A 27755-nucleotide genomic window follows, 5' to 3' on the forward strand; every position below is an offset into this window, starting at 1 on the left:
GAGAGTCTCGTACCATGCTCTTGGGGCTTGCTTCAGACTGTAGACTGCTTTTTCAAGTTTGTAGCAGTGGTCTGGGAATTCAATACTTTCAAAGCCTAGAGGTTGCTGAATATAGACCTCTTCTTTTAATTCCCCATTGAGAAATGCACTCTTAACGTCTATTTGGTGTACCTTGATGTTTTTGTGGGCTGCGTATGCTAAGAAGATTCGGATGGCTTCCATTCGTGCCACCGGGGCATACGTTTCATCATAGTCAACACCTTCAAGTTGACTGTAGCCCTTTGCAACTAGCCTTGCCTTGTTTCTAACTACCGCACCAGATTCATCCAGCTTGTTTTTGAATACCCATCTAGTGCCAACAATGGTGTGACCACGTGGCATCGAGATGAGTTGCCACACCTTGTTTCTTTTGAATTCTTCTAGCTCTTCTTGCATTGCGGATATCCAGTCAGGTTCAAGCAATGCTTCTTTGATCGTTCGAGGCTCAACCGAGGACATAAATGCTACGTAGTGACAGTGATCAGATAAGTCCTTGGAAGATCGAGTCTGGATACCTGCGGATGGGTTGCCAATGATTTGACCTGGTGGGTGGTCCTTCGTCCATACATGTAGACGGGGTTGCAGATGATCAGCAGCTGTGGTAGAGGGAATGTCTTCAATATCAGAAGATTCTGCGGTTGGAGATGGTTGTTCCCCCTGGATTTGAGAGCATCCTGCAGAGTCATCTTGATTTGTTGGTATGCGAATGGAATTATCTTGAGCATTTGGAAGAGGTTCCCCCTGGATTGCTGATGGGAGTTCCTTTGGAACCTGAGAAGGTTCCCCCTGGACTGCGGATGGGAGAGTGATGATCCTTGCGTATGCTAAGAAGATTCAGATGGCTTCCATTCGTGCCACCGGGGCATACGTTTCATCATAGTCAACACCTTCAAGTTGACTGTAGCCCTTTGCAACTAGCCTTGCCTTGTTTCTAACTACCGCACCAGATTCATCCAGCTTGTTTTTGAATACCCATCTAGTGCCAACAATGGTGTGACCACGTGGCATCGGGATGAGTTGCCACACCTTGTTTCTTTTGAATTCTTCTAGCTCTTCTTGCATTGCGGATATCCAGTCAGGTTCAAGCAATGCTTCTTTGATCGTTCGAGGCTCAACCGAGGACATAAATGCTGCGTAGTGACAGTGATCAGATAAGTCCTTGGAAGATCGAGTCTGGATACCTGCGGATGGGTTGCCAATGATTTGACCTGGTGGGTGGTCCTTCGTCCATACATGTAGACGGGGTTGCAGATGATCAGCAGCTGCGGTAGAAGGAATGTCTTCAATATCAGAAGATTTTGCGGTTGGAGATGGCTGTTCCCCCTGGATTTGAGAGCATCCTGCAGAGTCATCTTGATTTGTTGGTATGAGAATGGAATTATCTTGAGCATTTGGAAGAGGTTCCCCCTGGATTGCTGATGGGAGTTCCTTTGGAACCTAAGAAGGTTCCCTCTGGACTGCGGATGGGAGAGTGATGATCCTTGGGTCTGTTCTTGTGTCAATATTCTCTATGTTTTCATCATCCGAGTCCGAAAAGACGTTTGATGGTAATGATTACCTACGGATGGGAACATGAGCTATATCAAGTACTGGAACCTCGATGGTTGTTGCTTGATCCGGAGTAGAGCTTGTTGGATTAGTGTCTAAGTCCATAACTATTTTGGTATGTACTTGACCCGATGGTGCATGGTCCTTTTGGGTTGCCTTCACCAAAGCAACTTGATAGGATGAATTATGGAGAGAAAGGATTAAATATGATTTATTAATATATTATGAGAATAATATATTAAAGGAGAAATCATATTGTTTAATTAATATTAGTCAAGAATTAATTAGTAATTAGTTTTGTGACTAAAAGAGATTAATTAAACTTAAGGGACTGGAATTGTAATTATAAGATAATTGCAATTTGGGCTATGGATTGCCTTATATTAAGGAGTGGACGAATTCTATGGGGAAACCCATTAGAAATCGTCCAAGGCCCTTAAGGAAAGGAGTCCATGGGTTGCTTAGGGCTTAAGCATCCAAACTAGGGTTTCCTTGTTAGATAACCCTAATAGCCTCACTATATATAGAGCCCTTATGCCTCAAAAACGAAGACAAGCTTCCTTCTAGGGTTTCCATACGTTTTTGAGAGCCTCCTTCTCTTCTCCTCTTCATCCTCTTGCTCTTGGTGTTTGTGAACCATTAGAGGAGTGACATTTGTGACTCTAAGCTTTCTAAAGTCAATACAAGAAGGATTTGAGATTGTTATTGCTACATAACAATTAAGGTATGATCTAAACCCTAATTTATATGTTATATTGATTATCATATACTAGATCTAGGGTTTATAGTCTTGGATGACTTGCATGTACAATAGAGAAACCTAGATCCAAGCATTAGGGTTTGTATGAGCACATAGGATGTTCTTATGATCTAAACCCATCAGTGGTATCAGAGCGTAGATTGGTTTCTATTGTATTGATGCCTTGTTAATTTGTTCATGCTTGAAAAAATCGTTTTTTTTGCCTCCTACCTGATGTACTCGGCGAGTCCCATTGTGGACTCGGCGAGTAGGCCCCTACTCGGCGAGTCCATAAGGGGACTCGGCGAGTTTAGCTGTCAGACAGGCGGATTTTCGGGATTTTTTACCTGTTTTGACTTAGGATAATTGCCATAATTGTTTAAACTTAATAAAATTCGAATTTTGTTAATCCCTTATGATTATCCTTGTCAAAATAAAAGATTTTTGTCATCTAATTAGATAATTGTTACCTTATTTGATATATGTTAAGTTATGGAAATTATTTAATCATTATCTTGCAAGAATTTGAACTAGATCTAATTAGATAACCACCAATTATAGTTAATTGCCTTATTTGAATTATGTGATCTAGAATATTCTTGACAAAGTTTGGAATAGTTTCAAATTAATCCCTTTAGGTTTTATAGTTTTAAATTTAAACTCAAAAGTTTAGTTTTGAAATTTAAATAGTTGAAACCCTAATGTTTTGAAAAGGTTTCAAAACTTGTCCTCAAGTTTTGGAATTTAAATTTTGATTAAAAGTTTAATTTCGATGTATATTTAAATTCTAAACCCTAATGTTTTGAAATGTTTCAAAACTTGCCCTCAAGTTTTTGGAATTTAAGAGTTGGTTAAAAGTTTAATTTAAAATGTTAAATTCTAAAACCCTAGTATTGTTTTGAAAGGTTCAAATCACACCCTTATGGTTTTATTAATTAATTAAAGTGTATAATTAAAAGAGATTTAATAAATCCATAAAGTTTTGGTTTACAATTTAATTTAAATTAAAAGTGTAATTTATAAAATTAAACCACCTAGTATTTTAAAAGTGTAAAATACACCCTATACTATATATAACATTAAAAGTCTAATATTATATATGTATAACTTAAACTGCTAGTCTTACCGTTAGTAGGCCTCATTCACGAAGCTGGTCTATAAGGGGTGTTTAAGGAAATTGCCTATAAAATGACGATTGAATGGGTATCCACTCTTACCCACCGCACTCTTGACTGGTGGAGGGTCGTTAGCCGAACGGGTAGGATAGGGCGAACCCTCTCCTCATTAAAAGTATAATGAATAAAGTAACTAAATGTTTTTACTAAATCCCCAAATCTTAGTTACTTTAGGAAAAAGTGAAATCGATGCAATTCCATGGAATTACACTTTGTACCCTTGTCGAGACAATTAGTGGAGCGTGTGTGGCTAACCGGCACACTAAGTTGGGTTTGGCATTGGTAGCGAAGGGTGACTCGATGATTGTCATAGATCGATGGAGCGTGTGTGGTTAACCGGCACGTCGATTAGGTGACTGTAACATTGAGAGCATCATGTACATTCGCATGGTTATTCACACCTTGTTTGTGATCCTTGGCATCCCAGTCACAAATGAAGGGCATAATCGAGATTAAACATGACATTGAAAAATTCAATGAATCTCAAAAGATCTAGGAATTTTCAATACATTTAAAACTTAAATTCTTTTTCGTTTTTCATGGTGGAAAATTAGTGAATCGTCATTCACTTACCTTTAAATATTCTGCGAGTTGGATTACGGCATCCCTCTTCCAATTTGTAGGATATTGTGTTGGGTCCTAGCCTTAATATCTCATTTGGGTGTTTTATTGAGGACTCAATCAACTAAACTTGAATTTTCTCCCGTCTTATAGATGTCAAAGTCTGACAACTATGGTCTTCCTAAATCCGTTGGAAAAAGTTTTCCAAATGAAGATGATGTTCCATGATTGGATTGTGGAAATAGAAATCATGCTTCTATTCCTCCACCTCCTCCAATAATTCTCCCTGACCCACATGTTCGAAGACTTGAAAAGTTCAAGGTCACTCAAGCCCTATTGGAAAAAGACATGAAAATGGAAAGTCTATATGTGCTCATGTCTTGGATAAAAGGTTACATATTGATAGATTGGGATTGTTAGGAAGTTGGCTGTTCAGTCACTTCCCGAATCATATGGTAAGTTCGTTAGAAAGTACTATATGATGGACCACGACATGACCCTTACTGATTTGACTCATTTGCTTATTGCTCCTAAATCAGAAATGATTTGGCGCACCAGTCAGCAAATCTGTCTGGTAAATCAATATCCCAACCCTCTATGGGAAATGGTAACATTGGAAGTCCAGAAAAGTTTTCTCTACGCAAGAGAAAGGCTGAGTCTGAGATAGTCCCTTGTACCATTCCAAGAGAATCCATATGTTTCTACTGCCAAAAGAGCGGGCATTGGTTACGAAGCTGCCCTGACTACCTGAGAGATCTAAGAGATGGGAGAGTCAAGATGTATGACTTTGCATCAGGTAAAATCCACTATCCTACTCCATTAAGTTCCTTTTAGATTCTTAATACATGATTACATTTGGTGTTTTGTAGAATCGAAGAAAAGGGAAGCTCAAAAGGAAAGAAGTGAGCTAAATCTGGTAATGAAGAAATGGATTATGATCCCATGATTCAAAGATCAGATTGTTTGAGCTACTACTTTAGAGTTAGGATAGATTGCTAAGTAATATTTACATAGTTTTCATTTGTAATCGTGTTGTAAGGACAATATTTTCCGCAATAAAATAAATTTTGATTTATCTTATTTATATTTCCTTGCGATGGATTTTATGAGAATTGGTGTTTGAATGGTTCTACTGTTAGCAATATTATGAATGGATTTGATTCTTAGTTACGTTATTTGTGGAAATTTACCAAATGAGGAAAGTTTCTCATCACCCAAGTTTCAATTGGACAGAAACTTGGAATCATGCAACTAGTATTGTGTGATGAATGAGAACCTTCGTATTTGGGAAATTGAGACTAATTCCTTGTTCACATAAGTATGTGAGTCAAGTAAAGGACTAGGAAATCTGGTACACAATGTTGTGCACTGGTCAAATCCACCACAAAGAACGATAAGTTTATTCGTCATGATTTACTAAAAGTCTAGTAAACATGATTATGCTTACAAGATTAAGTGTAATTCTGAATTATTGAAAAGTTTCAATGAATAGCAGAACGAATAAGAAGAATCGATGAAGGCAGAAAAGATAAAGGGTTCTCCAATCTAAGAAGAAGGGAGAGTACTTTTGTATCGTGTTTTATGATCGTCTTACAATTCATCCTCGATGGATACCTTAGTTCACTAGTTTGGCTAAGAAGAGGAATGGTGAATTGTAGAAATGGTTAAGTCGATAAGATGTATCATACTTCGTTCCAATATCAAGTCTTAGAGTTATACTCTAAGATTGTGATGTAAGTGAGATAATCTTAAGTAGAAATGTTCTTACACTTGTACATATTTGTAAGTTGTGATGTCTTGAATAAGACAAAGACCAACTAGTAACCAAATTGTGAGTAGGTTAGTCTTGATAAAGACACACACTAACTCTTGAGTATTTGTTTGTCAATAAATGTTTCTTGACAAGAGAATCTTATATGTCAAGAGGTCAGTGGGAGTCAAAGGATCTTGAAAAGTTTCAAGAACAAATCAAGAAGAAAACCTATTAAACACTAGCACACGACTTGAGGATTGTAACCTATCGTGTTGACAAAATTTTATTTCTGTGTCAATCCAGTTGAGTGATTATGCATATGAGTTCTACGAATTCTCAATTAAATGCATAAGGGCAAACACCTTGATCAATGAAAGTACATTGACTGGCATAGGTGAGCTGCTAAATAACTTGGAAGCAATGGTGGGACCCTTGATGGCAAGAAATTAAGAATGAACAAGTTCTGTCCATAAGAGGTTGAATTTGTCACGAACATTATCTTACGATTATGATTATGACAAATTTGCATGGATAGTAACACATGCACCAGAAAATCTAAGTGTCATAAGGTTTCTCTCCTTCATGAAAATGATTGTGAGGAAACGCTTTCGCTAAGAGAGATTTTAAGGAGATAGCGATTATGTAAATTGCATTCTCAAATTCGATTATGATTACGGCATCCCTTTTCATAGTTCGAATTGTGAAATTTGACAATTAGTTTGAACAATCGAGACTTATTGCTAAAAGTTCTGGAATTGTTTAGACACACATGCGAGCTGTCTAAAGAAGGGTGTATGAGTTTGAGATGCTTAGATAAAAGCTTATCAAATCATATCGTATTAGAAACAATGAACTTTGGAAGTCAATAAGTATTGTTTTCTCGAAGTTTAGCTAGTTTCTGAATACGTGTCAAAGCTAGTGTGAGCATAAATGTTATGCTAGTATGGATATAATCATCATGTTAGTGGGAGCATGATTATTATTGCAAGATAGCAATATTAATTATAGAAAACAAAAAAAAAAAAATTCACTTTGCAAAGTTGCATAGGTTGAAAAGTTGTTTTGCTATAATTAAGGGAGAGAATGTTATACTTTGTTTTAAATCTAAAGGCATAGTTCGATAAATTTTGATCAAATTTAGTCAAAAAGATATATGGATGTTATGTTGAAAGGATTCAACGTAAGAGAATTCTATATATGGAAATATTTGTTGCATTCTCACACTCGATTATGATTATGACATCCCTTTTCATAGTTCGAATCGTGAGAACATGGCAAATAGAAATATTATAGCAAAAGACTGGTAAAGTATCATGTCATTGTAATATTCGACCGTTCTAAAATTTTCCGAATGCCTAGGGCATTAAGAGGGAAAGAGGACTAGAATCGAATTTGACTGAATTAGTTAAACCACTGTCAAGGATAATCTAAGGTTCGCCAAGGATTGATCACTTGTGAACAGTTGGAAGTATAATAATGGAAGGACCATATTGACATTATTATCATTAGATATGATTCTATTAATAATGAGTTGTTATATGGGAAATATGGAAATGTTTCCAGATTGGGAGTTGGACGTTAAGAATCTATATGTCTAGATTAGAAACTTTTATGCAAGAAGGATGTTCAAAGGAATGTACTTTGAATGTGAGACTTCATGTCTATGGAATTGTCTTGTAAATAGAGCATTTTGTGATTTCATTGGCCGAGTCTTTGTGACTTTTGTGCCATGACATTACGAAAGGACTGTTGCATAAGGTGTTAGAATCTAACATGTTCTATAAGTGGCAAGAATTTGGTATTCTTACATTTGTGGTAAGGATTGGAAATTGTAAAATGAGTGTGATTGAAAATGTTGTTCAATTATATTATTTTACAGAGTAAGGACCATAAGTAAACATGGTGTGCATGCTAAGAGCATGGGACAACTGTCGTTATAATTCAAGTAAGAAGTTGATTAACCGAAACAACAAATAATGAGTAATCAATATGGTGATTAAATAAAAGTGTTTTATTTATACTCAAAGTTTGGGGCCATATAAGATTAGTATTATTCTTGTGTTTCAATTTGCATGTTTTGACTTCCTAAATAATTGAGTTATTGAGAATAATCGAATTATTTGAACGTTCCACAATCGCTCATACTTTGGGAGTAGGTATGAAAGAAGATTGTCATGAATTGGTGTGTAGATTGTCTAAAGTGTATTAGACATAGCAAAAGGTTGCTACAACGTTCATGAGTGCTTACGAATATGATTTTAGCATTGGATTAAACCCACGCTCACTTGGATCGCTTCATGGATTTTATCACGAGTGATTGGTGAGACGATAATATCTTATATTCTTGAAACCGAGATGTGTGAGTTGTATCTTGTGAGTCGGTTGCGCATTGATAATATGTAAACGCACCAGTAACTTGGTGTTATAAAACGTATTGTTGTGTGTGATTCGGTGAGTGAGTACAAGCGAGCATTGAGTCAAAGTTTATCCGTTCCTTTTACCCAATGTGGGATAAAAGCTATATCTGTGGGCCCCTCGATGATTTAGTGATGACAAAGGAAAGTGCTCGGCCGGGCCAGGGCTAATTTGATTTGTTCAATTAGTCAGTCGTCGTAAATCAGAAATCGGGAAACAACACATAGACTGAGAGAATGATTTCAATCCATGTCTCATGTATATACGATATCTAGAATGGAGGAATATATGATCCCTTATCTAAAGGACACGCGTATCTGATAGGATCAGAGTTGACAGCGGCTTTGGAAAGCTACGATTGCAGATCAGGATCTGAAGTCATACGTAGAATAGTTATTAGACTTATCCAAGTGGGAGACTGTTGGATTAGTGTCTAAGTCCATAACTATTTTGGTATGTACTTAACCCGATGGTGCATGGTCCTTTTGGGTTGCCTTCACCAAAGCAACTTGATAGGATGAATTATGGAGAGAAAGGATTAAATATGATTTATTAATATATTATGAGAATAATATATTAAAGGAGAAATCATATTGTTTAATTAATATTAGTCAAGAATTAATTAGTAATTAGTTTTGTGACTAAAAGAGATTAATTAAACTTAAGGGACTGGAATTGTAATTATAAGATAATTGCAATTTGGGCTATGGATTGCCTTATATTAAGGAGTGGACGAATTCTATGGGGAAACCCATTAGAAATCGTCCAAGGCCCTTAAGGAAAGGAGTCCATGGGTTGCTTAGGGCTTAAGCATCCAAATTAGGGTTTCCTTGTTAGATAACCCTAATAGCCTCACTATATATAGAGCCCTTATGCCTCAAAAACGAAGACAAGCTTCCTTCTAGGGTTTCCATACGTTTTTTAGAGCCTCCTTCTCTTCTCCTCTTCATCCTCTTGCTCTTGGTGTTTGTGAACCATTAGAGGAGTGACATTTGTGACTCTAAGCTTTCTAAAGTCAATACAAGAAGGATTTGAGATTGTTATTGCTACATAACAATTAAGGTATGATCTAAACCCTAATTTATATGTTATATTGATTATCATATACTAGATCTAGGGTTTATAGTCTTGGATGACTTGCATGTACAATAGAGAAACCTAGATCCAAGCATTAGGGTTTGTATGAGCACATAGGATGTTCTTATGATCAAAACACATCAGAGCTTTCCCCCTCAACCGGAGAGGTGGAAGTATTGAGAGATGCTACTTCGGATAGAGAAGGACCACATACATCAGCGTGCTGCTGTTGAGCTTCTTCAGACATAAGAACTTCAGATAACTTGGCTGTTTCGACCGGGTCGAAGAGATCGTCATAATTGACTTCAACAAGATTTAATGGACCCGAAGAGGCAGGAATATCACTTTCCATGATGGCAGTGGTTTAAGTGGATGGAGGGGCGTTGCGGATGTGAGAATCATCAAATTTCACATCGAAGCTTTCAATGATTAACCTTGTGCATCTAATGAGAACTCGATAAGCAACCTTGTTAGTGGAGTAGCCAAGGAAGATGCCTTCGTCAGACTTCAGTGCAAATTTGTTAAACTGATCTCGGTTGTTGATCACGAAACATCTACACCCAAAGATATGAAAGAAGCGAACATTTGGCTTGCGGTTGTTGAGTCCCTCATACGGTGTTTTATTGAGGCGTTTGCACACAATTGTGTGGTTTTGAACAAAGCATGCGGTTGCTACAGCTTCAGCCCAGAAGTAGAGAGGAAGGTGTGCGAAGTTGAGCATGGATCTGGCTGCTTCTACTAGAGTGCGGTTCCTTCTTTCTACTACTCCATTTTGTTGCGGTGTGTAGGGTGTTGAGAAGTTGTGAGTGATGTCCTTGGAAACCAAGAAACTGTTGAGGAGATGATTAGTAAACTCGGTTCCATTATCACTGCGGATCCTTCTTACTGGAAGCTTGATCTGAAGTTCGATCTCTTTGATGAAATTGATGAAGATCTGCGGTGTTTCTGACTTAAGTCTAAGGAAGAAGACCCATGTGAAGCGTGTATAGTCATCTACAATAACTAGTATGTATTTTTTATGATGGAGACTGGCTACGATAGATGGACCGTAAAGATCAATGTGCAATAGCTCCAATGGTTCAGAAATTGAAGAGTCCATTACCGGAGGGTGACTTGCTTTGAACTGTTTTCGACATTCACAAGCTGGACAAAGAGTATCGTTGCTGAATTTGAGAATAGGGAGACCTCCGACTAGTTCTCCTGTGACCAAGTTGTTAATGTACCTGAAGTTGAGATGAGCTAGCTTGCGGTGCCATAGCCAGCTGACTTCGGATACAGCTTTGGACAGGAAACACAACTGCGGTCTGCCAATGATCAGAGAGACATCCAAAGGATACATGGTACCTTCGGATCTGGATTTGATCAGTCATGTGTTCTTATCACTTGTCATTACATAACAGAACTGATCATCAAATTCAACCTGATGTCCTGTCTTACATAGTTGGCCTACACTGATGAGATTGTGTTTAAGGCTTTCTACATAGGCAACCTTCTGGATAGAGAAATTCCCCGTAGTGAGAACACCGTAACCTCGGATGACCCCATTCGCATTGTTGCCGAATGTGACATTTCCACCATTGCATATAGGCCTGAAATCCCGAAGGTATTCTAACCTTTCGGTCATGTGCAAGGAGCAGGCACTGTCAATTAACCATTCTTCTTCTTATTCCTCCTTGCACAAAGCCTGAGAATTACACGGTTAGTTTAGGCATCCAAACTAGTTTGGAGCCTGGGGCAATTGGTGAGTAGCTTAATGATGCATGAACCGAGGTTGCAGGGACGGGTCTCTTGTCAACTTTTAATCCTAGTCCTGGGTGTTTGTGCAAAATTGGAGTGTTGTGAGTTTTTCAAAAAAGTACGAGGTTTCTGACTCCGACTAGATTTTTCATAGGATGAATCATTTTGACAATTACACTGACATTTACACAAAGAGATTTTGTCTTTAGATCTGACACTATGCTTAGTCAGCGGTCTATAGGATGAATTGGACTTGTTACCGGTCCGAGGTTGGTAATCCCTGACATGAGTGATGTTGGGTTTTGAAAAAGTCTGTTTTTGAAAAGATTTAGCATGTGTAAATCTTTGAGTCCTTTTTGGTGGATTTGGTAGAATACCCTTCCATTTGTTGAAATTTTGACTTGACTTTAAAGGTGTTGGAGTGGGTAAATACCTTTCCATTTAGGATCATTTGAGGAATAGACCTGAAAACCATTGTTTTGAAAAGACTAAACACCCTTTTGGGTTGTGTCCGAAGAAGTAGGAATGACTTTTGAAGCTGGACTTCCTTTTTTGTTTGTTTTCTTGGTGGGAGAGTTTTTTGAAAAGTAGTGTGAGAAAACAATTTTTTCTGGACTCTTGGACTTTAGAAATCTGACATGCTTCTTATTTTTGAAAAAGTTTGTCTATTTGTGCCTCGAGATCTAATTTCCTCTTTGAAGGCCTTTTTGGCTAAGGATTTTGGTGAACCGCAGTCATTGCTGTTCAATTGCGGTTTCCTGAAATTCTTAGAATGATTTTGAAAACGTGGGCTTGAGTCATCTGAACTTGAAGATTCTGGGGTCTGAGAGCATTGACCCACTTCAAAGTTCTCTATAGGCAATTCATGATGAATCGCCTGAAGAGTCACAATTCCTTTTACTGAGGACTGCGGTAGTGACGATTTAACTATTGTAGAGTAAGTCTGAGTTGGGACTGCAGTGGGGCTTTTGTGGGACTTTCGACTACAGTGTGATACACTACGGTTTGAGGGCAGAGGTGGAAAGTCTTTTGAGACTTCGGGGCCCTCAATGACAATTTCTTCATCAACTACGGATGATGTTTGAGAATTTGGGTAAATGGTGCCACAAATAGGGATTAGATCACTTGTGTGACCCGAAACCTCAGGCACAATTTCCTCAATGACACAATTATTGCTTAGATTGTGTAGTCTACCGAAGTGAGTTTTGATATCTTCAGGAAAGGTCTTGTCATTGACTGGGAAATGAAATTCTCGGTCAGGAGGGACATACAGTCTGTCTTTGTTGAACCGGGGTGAGGAATCCATTGCGGTAGGATATCCATTTGACCAACCCCAATTGTATGTATTGTCCACGGTTCCATTATTTACCAAATTTTCAATAGCTTCACTTTCATTGAACAATTTTTCGATTAAAAGATTTAGGCGTACAATTTCTCTCTGAGCTAAATCTCTCTGGTTCAAAGCTATCTCTAATTGTGTTTCACTTAACATTCTTGCATCTTTCTCTAACTCTAAGTCTTTTTCTAACATAGCCAATTTGAGTCTTTTGTTGTCCAGGCGTCCTCTCACATGGAACATCTCTTGGGACGCAATGTTCTTCTTATCTAAGGCTTTGTTATAGTCTGTAAGGACGGCAGCACAAGTGTCATTTAGATCATCTATGTATGGTTGACAGTCATGCATGCTATAATTTAGAGTTTGGATCATGAGTTTTACATGTTCAACGATGCTTAGAGTTCCATCCTTTGCCATGTAGCAGTAGTTCTTTTCCAGCTTTGTAGACTCATCCGCAGTTGACAGCATGCAGATTTTCCCTTTTCCTTTGACACTGCTGATGGCTTCATCTTCATCTCCGGATGACCAAACTTGATGGTCTCTTTTGACATGGGCTACGTATGCCCTTGCCTTCTCCTTATCTTCCAACTCTTGATCCATTCCAAGATAGAATGCTCTGTCTTTTACTACTTTGGCCTTACAATCTCTTGCAAAGTGATTCTCTTTGTTGCATTTGTGACAAATCACAATATCAGTCTTGTCTTCAGAGGTAGTACCGGAGTCAGTGATTGGAGTAGACTGTGGTACCTCCTTTGGTTGAGTATTTTGAGATTGCGGTGGTGGATGAGAACCTTTTGGATAACGACAATGATTATTCTATGGACTGAAGTTACGGTTGAATGGAGGTTTGTTGAAATGTTGATTCTTGCGGTAGGAAGGAGGTGGTAGACGGTTGAACTGTTGGCTAACCATAGCAATAGCCTTTTGAAATTCTTCTTCATCATCATACTCTAAATCAGCTTCGTATGACTGCGGTGGAGTGTCATACGAGGAAGAGTAAGATTGATTGAGTGGGGCTTGTGCTATGAGAGCAAGTGGTCCTCCGAAGTCAGCACAGTCTTTGAGTACGGTGGATTCTTGTGCTTGCAATTATCCATAGAGCTTGTAGAGAGACAAGGAATGAATCTTTCTATCACCTTGGACTATCATTTTCGCCGTAGTCCAATGTCTTCCCAAACCATTAAGAAACTGAAGATTTGTTTCATGGTTACTGCGGATGGTCCCCGCATTGGATAACTTGGTGACTATCAGATTGAACCTTTTGAAGGAGTCTTCCAAGCTTTCTCCAGTATGAGCTTTGAAGTTGTTGAATTCATTGAGTGCGGTAGTGAGCTTCTTGTCTTGTGCTTGTTCTGAGCCTTCGTACAAGTTCTTAAGAACTTCCCAGATCTCTTTTACTGATTTGCAGTTTATGATGATATCGAAGTTGTTAGGAGCAACTCCACAGGAGATTTCATAAAAAGCAACAACATCGTTTTCCATTTTATCGAGATCATCCTTGGTGGGACGGCTCATGACTAGTTGACCTCCTCCTAGTCTGGTTGTAGCGCCGTCGGTTTGGACAGGTGTAAGGACTGGGACATGTGGTCCTTCTTCTACGGATCGCCATACATCTCTACCAAGTCTCCTGAAGTATCTTTCCATTCTTTGTGACCAGTGATGATATTCATTTGCTACCAGTATTGGGGCTCAGTTAGAACCACCAACACTGTTGGAAACGTTCAGAGATAACGATTGTGCCATTTGAAAAAAAAAATATTTTTTTGAAGAAATGAGCTTTAGTGGTATAGAAGGCCCTTTGAAAATCATAGTTCCGTTTTTAAAAAGCAACCACTATGGCTCTGATACCAATTGTTGAGAGAAAAACTTAGAGACACACTTGAACAAACGTTATAACAAGTAGTATTGTGGAATAGTTAATCTCGAAGGATCTAAAAGCTCAACAATAATATTAATAAGTTAGAGAGTTAGTTGCGGAAAAGTAAATAAATAGAAATGACAACAATTGTTATATCAAGTATACACTTAAGTTGATTCATAACGAGGAATGCATTCAATCCAAGTTAATGAGGAAGATCAAACTTAGTGATTAAGTCATAGAAGACTTGCTCCGGAGAGAGGTTGTAATCAGTTATGTTCTAGTAAGATTTGAGAGTGAGAAGTGATGCGTAAATAGATAGATAGAAAAGATAACTTCAGAGAAGTGTATTCAGAATAATAGATGCGTGTATGTCCGTGTTGAATACAAAGAGAATGAGCTCTATTTATAGAGACTCACGAAGTACACTAAAATACATCTCTAAGAGTAGCCATGCAATGCATACTGGACAATAGAGTGTATTACAAAAATAAAGACTAAGTAAAGTAATCTAGTAAAAGTGACTGCGGTATGAAGAGACTCTGGTTGCGGTTACTGATGAAGAAGTTGACTGCGGGTGCTGGTCGGTTGCGGTAGCTAAAGTTCAAGAGGGTCACTTTTCATGATTCAACACTTAAATTGATAATAGTACAGTCTTTTTGGCTTGCCTTCAAATCTAGCAACTGGACAGATGATATTGGAGAAAGAGGGTCATTTCTTATTTGATTAACAAATTGAAATAAATAATTTTTTAGTATATTATGAAAATAATATATTAATTAGAAATTGTAATATTTAATTAATATTTAATAAGAAATTAATTGGAATTAATTTTGGGATAATTACCCGGTTTAAGATAATCTTTGATTAGGGCTTATCTAGGGTTTCCTGACTGCACTATATATACAAAATCAACCGTAAGATTTTCAGCCATGCTATTCCTTAGAGGGTTATGCCGAAAATTCTTCCTCCCTCCTCCTTCTCAATCATCTTCTTCTGCTAGTGTTTGGTGTGAACCACTAGAGGCGTGACGTTTATGACGTTTGCTCTCAAGGGTTCAACAACACAAGTATTTACATTATTATTACTATATAACAATAAATGTATGATTTGTATAACCCTATATGTATTTTTCGAATATATGCTTGTGTTATAAGGTTTCTATTTTTTTGTTCAAGTTGTATGTCCAATTAGAAAAAACATAGATCAATTTTTATGGTTGCATGCACACGTAGGATTTATATGTTTTGCATAATACCTATTAATGGTATTAGAATGTAAGTCTAGTTTTCTATTGAATTGATACTATTGTTGAACATGAACAAGGAGAAACAAACAGGATTGTCATTCTGTTCTGCCAACACAACGTGGCGTTCTTCCACCACGGCGTGTTGACCTGGGAAATCGTCCTAACACGGCGTGGTGTTTTTTTACCGCGACGTGTTGGACAGTCAGATCCACAAAAATCATATTTTTGCTTATCTCATGAATTGATTAGAATAAGTACCTTAAATAATGTTTTAAATAAGTAAAACTAAATAATTATCTAAGTAACTGGATATCCTTATCTTGAATTCATGATTTGTTTATTTTTAAATTAAAATTAATTTGTTAATTTTCAAAATTTAAAATATAAACCCTAATATTTGGAAAAGTTAAAAGTACATCCTTATGGATCTTATTATTAATTTAATTAAGGGATTAATTAAAAGATAAACAATAAATCCATAAAATGGTTTAAATTTAATTAAACTAAAAGTTTAACTTAATGAAATATTAAACCCTTGCTATTTTAAAATGTTTTAAAATAAACCTTATAGTATGTGATATGTGCATATTTAGCCTTTATTTAATATTGATTTTTATCATTTATTAGCTATTTATTTGCATATTATGGACAAAAGATACTTAAAAGTGTTTGAATTGTGTTTTCAGTCCAAAAGGAATGCTCGGAAGCGAAAAGAAGCAAGAGTAACCATCGGGAAGTTTTGGAATGATCAAAAGAAGAAAAGACCAAAAAATGAAAGGAACTCGACGAGTCTGACATCGACTCGACGAGTCGCTACGAAGATTCGCGAAGCTGAGGAATCTTTGACTTGCCGTACTCGGGAATTTAATGATGGACTCGACGAGTCGGGTCGAATCTATAAAAAGAGACCCTCAGATCGATTCACGTTTTTTTTCAAAGAACCCTTGGAGAGAGAAGCTGCGATTAAGAGCCAGAGGAGACCTGGAAAGTGAAGATCCAACCCTAGATCCAATTTCAGAGGAGAATTAAGGCACAAATCATAAGTCTTTACTTAGATCTTTAGTTTTAATTATCTTTAAGCTTTTAGAATCTATGTTTGAGTTCGTTTTTACCTTAATCATGAGCTAAAACCTTTATAGCTTCTGTTTGGGGAGACAATATTGAGACTATGGTTTGATTTATGGTAGGATTAGTTTTATATTGGTGATTTTGTTAATTTAAGTTTGTTAAAGAACCTTATGTGTGAATGAAAACTATTTTTCTGTTAAGATAATTAAGTTGCATGAACATCTCTTAATTGTTTACCTTGTATAATTTATGTGAACACTTTATTATATGACTAGGATTAGCGAATGTGAAACTGGAATCAATAAGAAAATAGGTAAATTTATGTGTGAGCTTGTGTGATGACCGTCAACAAGAGGTCAACTAAAGGGTCAAATTAGTTAACAACAACAAGTCTTAATTAACCCGAATAAATAACCTAGGGAATTAAATTAATTTAGACAACTGGCCACTGTTTGAGTTAGTTTGTTTTCTAAGGATTAGTGTAGCGAATGTGAACCTAATCACCTGAATCGGTAGCCAATAGAAGAATTAATCCATTGCACTATTACCATAAAATCAACCATAGGATCAATTGAGTTGAACCTAAACAGAAGTCTCCTTCATATTTGAATTTAGTCGAATCTTTGCTTACCTAGTTTTTAGTTAATTAGTTTAAGTATTAGTTAGTAAGCTTCTAGTCTTGCAAAACTAGAGAAAACCCCCATTTTATTATTTGTTTTAGATAATATTAGTAATTAATTTAGTTTGCCGTTCCCTGAGTTCGATACCCTGCTTACTAGAACTATACCACCAATAGACAGGTCCACTGCCTTTGTGTGATTAAATTAGATTTTATAAGTAGGATTAAAACTAGTTCGTTTTACACACATCAAGTTTTTGGCACCGTTGCCGGGGAACAGTTCAAAAATTAAATCTAATTCCTAGTTTTATCGATCCTTGGTGTGAGTTTATCTTACACAAAGTTATTTCTTCAGTAATTTAGTAATTAGGTTAAGTTTTAGTAATTATTAGTCTTTAGTCGTTTTTATTTAATTTTATCTATTTTAAAGTATTACACAGTGAACTCGGCGAGTGCAGTCGACCATACTCGGCGAGTCCACTGCTGATTGGCAGTTTAGTTTTTATTTTCGCTCTGTTTCAGTTTTTTTTTGTTCTTTTTACGCGTTTTTCTTGTTGTTGTTGCAGTTGTTACATGACCCGAGGATCCAATACGTCTTTGGTTCCTCCACTTGAAGACCCGGAGTCTGCTCTAAGAAAGAACAAAGGAAAAACCGTTGGAGAATCCACTTCTTCAAAGAACTCACCTTTGAAGAATCTCAAATCCGTTTTTAGCAAGAAAAAGAGCAGCAAATCAGGAGCATCCAGCACCTCTTCCTTGGCAAATGAAGACCCAATCAAAAAGGACACCGAGTACGAAACCGAAGGAGACGAAGACCCTACATTCGGGCACGATTCCGATTCCGACGACGAACTAGCTATTCCTATGGCTAACATCGATGAAGTCCCCATGGGGGAATGGAAGAAGAGGATACGAGATGACACCGGCCCGGGACTTGTGCAACCCGCAATTCCTGTGACTGCCACTTTTGAGCTTAAGGGTCACATTCTTGCTCAACTCAAGGAGATCCCCTTCTATGGAAAAGACCACGAAGATGCCTATAAACACTTGGATGAAGTCAATGATGTAGCTGATTATTTTAATGTTCCAAATGTGCCTCGCGAAACCCAGCTGCTTCGTATGCTTCCAGTAACATTCAAAGGTGCTGCCAAGGATTGGCTCAAGTCACTCCCTCCCGGATCCATCACTACATGGGCTAAGATGAAGGAAGAATTTATTGACCAGTTTTGCCCACCCTCGAAAATAGCCAAGTTGAAGAAAGCTATTGCCAACTTTGAACAACAACCCGGAGAGTCCCTTTATGAGGCATGGGAGAGATACAAAAGTCTACTAAGGAATTGCCCACATCATGATCTTAATAGCCAACAAGAAGTCTCCATCTTCTATGATGGAGTCAATGTTACAACTCGACAGCTCCTTGACTCGCAAGGACCCCTCACAAAGAAGGCACCCCCGGTGATCAAGGAATTGATTGAGGAGTTCTCTAAACATTCTAGAGAATATCACAACCCACGAAATGAAGTAAGTAGGGGGGTAGTGAACACGGTTAACGATGGCATGGCGGCAATGATGGCTAAACTAGATAGTTTAGATAGGAGGATGACAAAGATGGATCAAACAATCCATGCTATTCAGGTGGGTTGTGAAAATTACAATGGACCTCACCTTACGAGAGATTGCGACTTGGACGAGAATGGAAATAAAAAGGCACAAGTATGCTATTCAAACGGTGATAGGTTTGATTATGATTGGCGGAAACCGAAGAAAGAATGGCTACCCTATGATGAATACAAGAAGGCAAAGGAGGAGAAGTTTAGACAACAAGCAAGGGGTATGTACCAAAAAGAGGAACCAGTGCAAGACAGGAAACCCAACTTGGAAGAGATGCTAACAAAATTTGTAGCTGCTTCTGAGAAAAGACACAATGATCACGATGCTGCAATACAAGAAACAAGAACTATACTAAGGAACCAGCAAGCATCCATTCACAACATCGAGAAGCAGATAGGGCAGCTAGCTCAACAAGTTAATCAAAGACAAGCGGGTGAACTTCCAAGCAACACCGAAAACAATCCGAAAATGGCGCATATTAATGCAATAACAACTAGTTCTGGGAAAATTTTCACTCCTCTGACCCCTGCACAGAAGGCCTCAACAAAGGTGCAAGCAAAAAAGACAGAATACTCGAGTTCAGCAAAACCCGACTCGACTCGCCGAGTCCATCTCATGGACTCGACGAGTCCAAGGCCTGATGACAAATCTGTTGTTTCTTTAAAGCCTTACAGGCCATCTTTGCCATTCCCGATTCGAGCCATACCTAATGAGAAGGTTAAAGAATACAGAGCTTTCATGGAGCATGTAAAGGCCCTTCAAGTCAATATTCCATTTGTTGAAACAATAATTCAAACGCCTAAATATGTAAGCTTGCTTAAGGGTCTCTTTACCGCTAGAAAAAATATGGCAGAAGTCGCTGAGTTGGTGTTAAATGAGCTGCCAAAGAAGAAGGGCGATCCGGGTAGTATTACCTTACCTTGCCAATTTGGGAATCTAATTACCACTCGAGCGTTAACGGATTCAGGTGCAAGCATTAATCTCATGCCATACTCTTTCTTCAAGAAGTTGAACTTGCCAGAGCCAAAGCCTATTGACATGAAGATCCATCTAGCCGATAAGACAATCATTCATCCAAAAGGTGTTTGTGAAGATCTTCTAATCAAGGTAGATAAGTTTGTGTTTCCTGTGGATTTTGTAGTGCTTGACATGGAAGAAGACCCCAAAGTTCCAATTATTTTGGGGAGACCATTTTTGAACACCACTTGTGCATTGGTCGATGTATGCGAATCCACCCTAACACTAAGGGTGGGGAACGATTCAGTGGTGTTTAAGACTACACAAGACATTAAGCATGCAGAGTCGAAGAAAGAAGAAGTTTCCTCAATTGATTTGAATGATGAAATGTTAGAGAAAGAGCTTGCACTTTTACAAGAAGAGGATCCAAGTAAATTTATACTAACTTCTGGAGGAAATTTTGATGCTGAAAAAGATTTAAAGGAGATAGAAAAGTTACTAGAGGAGGCTGATTCAGAAGAAACAATTAAAATTGTGGAACACGCAGCGACTCACCGAGTCGCATCGACAGACTCGACGAGTCCAGTCGAGGACAACCTTGACCTGCTATTTACAAGTTCTTTTCCTGTCCTCGACATGGAAATTTTTCCTGATCCCTTGGAAGGTCCAGCAGCAGAAGGAGAATTTGTTAAAAATTATTGTGACTTCCAAAACGCACAAGTAGCTTACCTTGACTTGTTAATACAAAAAGATGAAGCAATTCGATTTAACGAGGGGGCAAGTTTGGGAGAAAAGGAGAATTCAAGGGCTGATAATAATGACTTGCCGAATTCGTCTATTGAGTCACAAATTGCTAATCAGAAGAACCAGTCACCTACACTTAAAAGAACAAAACCTCGAGCCCAAGTGTCGACTAATTGTGAAGTGTTCACATGTGAACCACCGGATTCTTTGGAAGGTGATGAGAGTGATTACGAATTCCTAATATCAAATTACGATGAAGTGGGAGTTGAACGAAAAATCAAGGTTGATAAAAAAAGAAGTCCGAAAGATAGGCGCAAGAAACGGGTTCAAGAAAAAGAAGGGGGGAAAAAGGGCTAGGAGTGAATCTGAAAGTAATGCTCAAAAGAAGAGGAAAGAGGAATTGAGAAGAGCATACAAGAGGAAAATACATTTTTATAAAACGAAATATAAGCAACAAAAGATTAAGCATGGCATACCGATGAAGAACAACGAAGAAACGTAGAGCGGGAGGGAGTCCAGCTAAAGACTCCTCAAAAAGAAGCACTTGGCGGGAGGCAACCCGTTATGAGAGTTTGCTTTCTTTTATCATTTTCGTTTTAGTTTTTGTTTGATTTTCTTAGGATTTTTCTGTTTTCATCTTCTAAATCGTCAAAAATGATTGCTTGAGGGTAAGCATGGTCTGAGTGTGGGGTGGATTGAATATTTTTACGAAGAGATGATAACTGTCATTCACGACCAGACTCACCGAGTCTGACCCCGACTCGACGAGTCGACTTTATTTACTGAAAAAAATAAAAATAAAAATATTTTTTTTACATCTGGTAAAACTAGGGTTTTAACCCTAATTTGGAACATATCTCAGCCGACACACTCGCCGTGCACCTCTTTCTCTCTCAAGCATTCATCAATTTTCTTTCAATTTTCTCCCAATTTTTCGAATTTCATCAAGCAAGGTACTTAATTTCTTCTATATTGTTGTTAAAGTCATGGTTTTTAGATGTTTGGAAGTTTCAATTTGATAGAACACCCGTTTTTGGAATTTTAGAATTTTTAGGGTTTTGATTTTAGCTTAATTATGGTGTTTTGGATGAATGTTCTTGCACTAATATGCCTTATACACATTCCTGGACAAACCCTTGGACTGATTTTGAGTTTTTATGGTTGAAATTTCACAGACCCGCCGACTGACTCGAGCAGTTCATCAGACTCGCCGAGTCTGTTCATGGACTCGACGAGTCCAGTCGTGAACCCAGATTTACTTTTGTTTTAATGTGTTTCTGTGTTTTCTATATTGTTTGTTATTTGTTGTGCAGGAACAATGTTTTCTAGGGGTCAGACTTCTCAAGGTAGCCAAGGGAATCACCCTTGGTTGTATTTCCCAAGGGTTGAATCCAAATCAACCATGACTAGATGGAAGAAAAAGCTCGCTGACATCAAGAGGAAAGACATCTATGTGCCTAATGCCATAAACTGGGGATGGCTTGGAGAGGTTCATTACGAAGAAGAATTGGCACCTTATTTGATGAAAACTTTTGTCCATAATGGCACTTCTATAATATGTGATGGATGGAGCCGGATTTTCCGGATCCAGGAGCCGGTATATCAAGAGCTTTGTTGGGAGTTCTTTTCCACGATTACCTTTCGAGGAGGAGAAGATTGTTATAACGCCGGGAGCCTCACTTTTTGTCTTGGGGGCGAGGTCCGCCAATGCTCCGTGGTGGAACTTGCTTGGCGTTCGGGAATTTATGACCAACAATTGGTCAATACAGCTGCTTTTGGTACATTTTTGGAACACTCTCACAAGGTGTTCCCGGATGGCATTACAAGCTCACGTTGGTGGAACACTATCGCCAACAACGTTTATATTCCTAAATCTGCCCAAGAGGGTAGCATCCGATCACCCACTCACCGCCTTATCCACTGACTAATAACCAACACAATTAACCAAAGGAAAGATGACGACAAGGTTCCAAACCTTGATGTTTTCTACCTATGGTGCATTATCACACCAAACATTTTTTGTAACATTCCATGGTGTTTGGCCACTTATTTAAGCGAAGGGGCGGTTAAGGACCGCAAAACATCGAAGATTAATGGCGGGATGTTTGTGACCCGTTTGGCTCATTCCTATGGATTAATGGGTGCGGGCGCGTGGGGGATGTTAACGGAGGTTCCAACCCCTCCTTTTAATACCATACTTTTCAGAAGGCCAAGGATTGTCGAGGATATTGGTGGAGGAAATTTTATCATACCCTGTGATGACGTGGTAATTGGTCCTGTGGAGCCGGGTCGGCGAGTGAGGAGGGGTGAGCGGGAAGTGGAAGAGGAACCGCCGGTGATTCCGGTTGATCATGACGAAGTACCAATGGATTGGTACAATGACGAGATGAGGCGGCTTCAAGATCTAATGGCGAGGGGTATAAATTTTGGCAACAAATCCCACGTTCGGCTTTTTGATCATCTTCATATTCCACACATTGATGGGGGTAACTTCCCCTACATTCCATCTTGGGACGAGGTCATTAACGCGAGGCGTAGTGGAGCCGGAGGAAGTGGAGCTATGCATGAAGGGGACGATGATGAGGAAGCGGATGAAAACTAGTTTATTTTTATTTTTATTTTGTTGAACAATTTTTTATTTTTATTTGTTTGGTTTTGGTTGTTTGAATTTTAAGTACGTTAGGATTTATTTAGTTTATGTTCTCATGGGTTGTTTTTAGTTTTCTTTTTAGAATTTGGAATGGGTCAAGTATAAAAGGTCTCGAGAGTTATAGGCGTTTCGAGTCTAAGTGAAAGGGTTAATTAAGTCCAAGTTTTGAGTCCGGTTATAAGGAGCATTAAAATAAGGATTATTACTGAGGAGGAGTATTCGAATTAATCCAAATCTGTAGAAATTGGAGTCTATACAAACAGACCTGGAGCAGGAAGCGAAGTATTTTCACCCAGCGACTGACTCGCCGAGTGCATCTTCTGACTCGACGAGTCCAAGAGTAAAACCGCGACTTCTGCACTTTCCCGTTACAACTCGCCGAGTGCATCTACTGACTCGACGAGTTGATACGACTTTCACCACTTCACTGCTGATGTGATGCTTATATCCCACGACGTTTGGTTCTTGTTTTGAAGAGTCATTTCTGGAAATTTCCGAGAGTTTTTCCTGCGTTTTTTTTTGAGCTTTCAACCACACGTGACATGACACCCAAGGCATGGATGAGCTGTTCCCATGACTAAAGTTAATTGAAGATGGACCTTTCAATGTCAGAGATCAACCTCGCAACTGCTATCCCAGGGGAGTTTGTTCCAATTCCCTCTATATTTTATATTTTTTTTCCTTTTCATGCATAATATGCAATGGGGACATTGCATAAATTAAGTGTGGGGTAGGGGGTTGATTATATTTTAGTCAACTTAGAATCCTAATTTAGGCTTAATTTTTTTCAAAAATCTTGCATAAAAAAATTACTAGGACTTAATTTAGAAAATTTTGGTAAAAGCAATTAGGGTTCATGCGAGTATTATGTTTGATGATTTTATGAAGACTCAAATGTTTAGTTGAGCCTATACACGTTATAATGCATTTGTGGCCTCCTTTATTCTAGTGAAATCATGGGACAAAAACACAACCTCGCTTAGTTTGAGGGATGCAATATGTTTAGTATCGTGTACCAGAAATGTATCCAGGAAAATTTTTATCTTTAATCAATAAAGGTTGAAGTTGAGCGCCCTTGCGTAAGCATGTAGCTTTTGAGTGAAAAAAAAAGTGAGTTACATGAGAGAATTACAAGAAAAGTTTGAAGAAATTTTGGAGCAGTTAAAGTGAAGATCAAAAGATCAAAATTCCAGAGTTCAAAAGTTGAAGATACCCAAAAATCAAAGAAAATCAAAAAGGTGGCAAATTTGAAGAATTCGAAGAAATCAAAGTTCAAATGATCAAGGAAGTGAAGAATTCCAAAAAAGCTCCATAGTGGTATCAAAAGTTGTAATTTTTAGATTATGTATGCTTGGGTTGCTCAACCAAAAATACCTTGAGACTAGGACGTTTTCTGCGGATGGATTCGGAGGGATGCATAAAATGAGCATTGCTCAAAAGAAGTGGGCGAGTGTTTATGACGATTGTGAGTATTTAGGATGAGGGGGGTCGCTTAGGAAAATTTTAGACACAAATGCATGCGTTGCGGTCTTGGCATAATGGCTGGATTTGATTGGGATTGTCTTATGTGATATTAGTGTGCTAAAATTCAGTTTTGCTTGGGGGCAAGCAAAAGTCAAGTGTGAGGTATTTTGATATGTGCATATTTAGCCTTTATTTAATATTGATTTTTATTATTTATTACCTATTTATTTGCATATTATGGACAAAAGATACTTAAAAGTGTTTGGATTGTGTTTTCAGTCCAAAAGGAATGCTCGGAAGCGAAAAGAAGCAAGAGTAACCATCGGGAAGTTTTGGAATGATCAAAAGAAGAAAAGAGCAAAAAATGAAAGGAACTCGGCGAGTCTGACATCGACTCGACGAGTCGCTACGAAGATTCGCGAAGCTGAGGAATCTTTGACTTGCCGTACACGGGAATTTAATGATGGACTCGACGAGTCAGTCGTGGACTCAACGAGTCGGGTCGAATCTATAAAAAGAGACCCTCAGATCGATTCACGTTTTTTTCAGAGAACCCTTGCGGAGAGAAGCTGCGATTAAGAGCCAGAGGAGACCTGGAAAGTGAAGATCCAACCCTAGATCCAATTTCAGAGGAGAATTAAGGCACAAATCATAACTCTTTACTTAGATCTTTAGCTTTAATTATGTTTAAGCTTTTAGAATCTGTGTTTGAGTTCGTTTTTACCTTAATCATGAGCTAAAACCTTTATAGCTTCTGTTTGGGGAGACAATATTGAGACTATGGTTTGATTTATGGTAGGATTAGTTTTATATTAGTGATTTTGTTAATTTAAGTTTGTTAAAGAACCTTATGTGTGAATGAAAACTATTTTTCTGTTAAGATAATTAAGTTGCATGAACATCTCTTAATTGTTTACCTCGTATAATTTATGTGAACACTTTATTATATGACTAGGATTAGCGAATGTGAAACTAGAATCAATAAGAAAATAGGTAAATTTACGTGTGAGCTTGTGTGATGACCATCAACAAGAGGTCAACTAAAGGGCCAAATTAGTTAACCACAACAAGTCTTAATTAACCCGAATAAATAACGTAGGGAATTAAATTAATTTAGACAACTAGCCACTGTTTGAGTTAGTTTGTTTTCTAAGGATTAGTGTAGAGAATGTGAACCTAATCACCTGAATCGGTAGCCAATAGAAGAATTAATCCATTGCACTATTACCATAAAATCAACCATAGGATCAATTGAGTTGAACCTAAACAGAAGTCTCCTTCATATTTGAATTTAGTCGAATCTTTGCTTACCTAGTTTTTAGTTAATTAGTTTAAGTATTAGTTAGTAAGTTTCTAGTCTTGCAAAACTAGAGAAAACCCCCCATTTTATTATTTGTTTTAGATAAGATTAGTAATTAATTTAGTTTGCCGTTCCCTGTGTTCGATACCCTGCTTACTAGAACTATACCACCAATAGACAGGTCCACTGCTTTTGTGTGATTAAATTAGATTTTATAAGTAGGATTAAAACTAGTTCGTTTTACACACATCAGTATGTATATAATTAAAAGTTTAAATATATTATATGTATAAGAATAGTCAGTCAAACTGCTAATACGCCTCATTCACGAAGCCATAATATATGGGGAATTTAAGGAAGCGTCCTGTAAATTGACCGTCATTGGGTATCCATTCTTACCCACTGCTCTCTTGTATGGTGGAGGGTCGTTAGCCGAACGGGTTTGAAATGACATAACCTCATTAAAATTATAATGATAAAAGGTAACTAAACTATTTTCTGAAATCCCACTCTTAGTTACTTTAGGAAAATGTGATTTTGTATGCTAATCCATGAAATTGCACATTACACATTATAAGTCGTTAGTGGAGCATGTGTGGTTAAGCGACACACTAATGAGGGAATAATAAAGAGTGGTAATGGGTGTCTCAAAAATTATGATTGATTAATGGAGCACGTCTGGCTAACCGACATATTAAAACGAGATAATAAATGACATCGAGAGTGCCAAGCTAATTTTCATGGTTATTCATATCTCGTTTGTGATCCTCGGCATCCCAGTCACAAAAGGTAGAGCATAATCGAGATTAAACATGTCATTGATTAGATTCAATAAATCTTAAAAAGATCTAGGAGTTTCATAAGATTGAAATTGGTAAAATCCTTACCTACCTAAAATAGATCTGAATTTGTTTACGACATCTCTCTTCAAAGTTCGAATAAAAAATATGGATCCTAGCCTTAATTTAAAATTTTTGGGGTAATAGTTAAGGATTAAAATGAAGTAACTTGAATTCTCTTTTCTCCCTATTATAGATGTCAAGTCAAGATAACAATGGTCTTCCTTGTTCTTCTACAAATGGTTTTCCTCTGCCTTCAGAAAATGATCTTCCGCATTCTCATCAAGGTGAAAGTATGTTCCCTTCTTCGATCAATGGTGGAAATGGATATCATGCTTCTTCAACTCTTCCTCCTCCTCCTCTATTGAATCTCCTCATGTCACGAGTTAAAAGATACGAAATTGTTCAAGCCCTATTGGCAAGTAGACATCAAGACGGGAATTTTGTATGTACACAGGTTCTTAAAATGAAATCATACATTAGCAAATTGGATAGGTTGGGTATCGTTTTTCCAATGGAGCAGGACATTTATTTGGTTCTAGTTTCGCTTCCTAAGTCATATATTCAGTTCATTGAGAGCTTTTATATGAGCAACCATGATGCAACCCTAATTGATCTGACACATATGTTAATTGTTGCTGAAGCAGAAATGCTTAAGAGCACAAGTGATGCAAAAGTGTTTAAAGGATCAAATTCCAAAGTTTCCATGGACATTGACAATGGTAACAATGATGGTCTAAAAAAGATTTCTCTTTCCAATGGAAAGGGATCGGCCAAGGTAAAGAGAAAGGCTAGTTCTAAGATAGTTCCATGTGTTAACCCTAAGGAGTCCATATGTTTCTATTGCCAATTGAAGGGACATTGGTTACAACGCATGCCAGACTAGATGAAAGATCTTAGAGATGGTAAAGTCAAGTTGTGTGACTCTACTTCAGGTACATCCATTATCTAACTCCATTATTTAAATAAGTTCTTGTTCATAGATTCTTAATACATGATGTGATGATCACATTTTG

The 27755-nt window shown here is 37.8% G+C and overlaps 1 non-coding gene across 1 annotated transcript; it reads right to left on the reverse strand.

The window, feature by feature from the left end:
* Window positions 1–18422: 18422 nt before the first annotated feature.
* On the reverse strand, window positions 18423–18529 carry LOC145168047 (small nucleolar RNA R71). Its single transcript, XR_013741641.1, has one exon. It is a non-coding gene; the product is annotated as a small nucleolar RNA R71 (small nucleolar RNA).
* Window positions 18530–27755: the final 9226 nt, after the last annotated feature.

Source organism: Lactuca virosa, chromosome 3 (genome assembly GCF_052849685.1).
Source record: "Lactuca virosa cultivar CGN04683 chromosome 3, Lactuca_virosa_CGN04683_v6, whole genome shotgun sequence".
Taxonomy (NCBI): Eukaryota; Viridiplantae; Streptophyta; class Magnoliopsida; order Asterales; family Asteraceae; genus Lactuca; species Lactuca virosa.